This window comes from Marmota monax, unplaced genomic scaffold (genome assembly GCF_021218885.2).
Source record: "Marmota monax isolate L192 unplaced genomic scaffold, Marmota_monax_Labrador192_F-V1.1 WCK01_AAM20220418_F8-fsc01051, whole genome shotgun sequence".
Classification (NCBI taxonomy): domain Eukaryota; kingdom Metazoa; phylum Chordata; class Mammalia; order Rodentia; family Sciuridae; genus Marmota; species Marmota monax.
In genome coordinates this window covers 11045-12048 of record NW_026694300.1, presented here as the reverse complement: position 1 = coordinate 12048, position 1004 = coordinate 11045, and positions in this window count along the sequence as shown.

Sequence of the window (1004 nt, the reverse complement as noted above, 5' to 3'; positions counted from 1 at the left end):
TTAACCTAACCCTATTTCTAGTCCTAACCCAAGCACTCATTCTAGCTCTAATTCTAACCCAAAACCTAACCCTAAACTTCACCCTTATTCTTACACTAACATTAATTATAGGTCTAAACCAGAATCTAACCCTAAACCAAACCCTAAAACAAGCCTTATATCAAGCTTATACCTAAACCAAACCCTAACAGTATCCCTAAATCTAAACCAAATTGTAAATCTAGAAATAACTCTAGCCCTAGACCTAAACAAAGACTTAGTCCTAGCCTTAACATTAATCCTTAACCTAAAACATATTCTAACCCAACCACTAAAACTTACCTTGTCCTAATTCTGTCTTTCACCCTAAGCCTAACTCTAACCTGAACACTGACCTTGCCTTTAACAGTAAACCTAGCTCTAAACCTGAGCCTAACCAACATCTAAACTTAACACTAGAACTAGCAATAACTCTAACCCTAAAACTAGCCCTAATCATAACCTAGCTCTTTTATTACCCATAGCCCTAACCCTAGGCATAAAGCTAACACAAAACCTAGATCTTATCCTAGGCCTAAACTTAGCCTTAGGTGTAACCCTGTCACAAACCATAGCCCTAACCCTACCCTAACTCTTGCTTTAGTCCTAACCCTGGCTAAAATCGTAACCCTTACCCTAAATATAAGCCTACACCTATCCCTAAATCTAACCCTAAACCTAGCCCTAATCCTAACTTTAATTAGGCACTAAACCTAGCTCTAATGATACCCATTACCCTAAACATAACCGTAACTCTATTGATAACCCTAGGCCTAAACCTAACCCTAAACCTAACAAGAAAACTAATCCTAGACCTAACCCTAAACCTCACCCTCACCATAGACCTAACCCTTGCTCAAACCCTAACCCTTATCATAAACCTACCCATAACCATAGACCTAATCCTAAGCCTAAACCTCAATCTAACTCTAATCATAAACCTAAACCTACATCTAATCTTACCCTAACCCTAACTATACACCTAA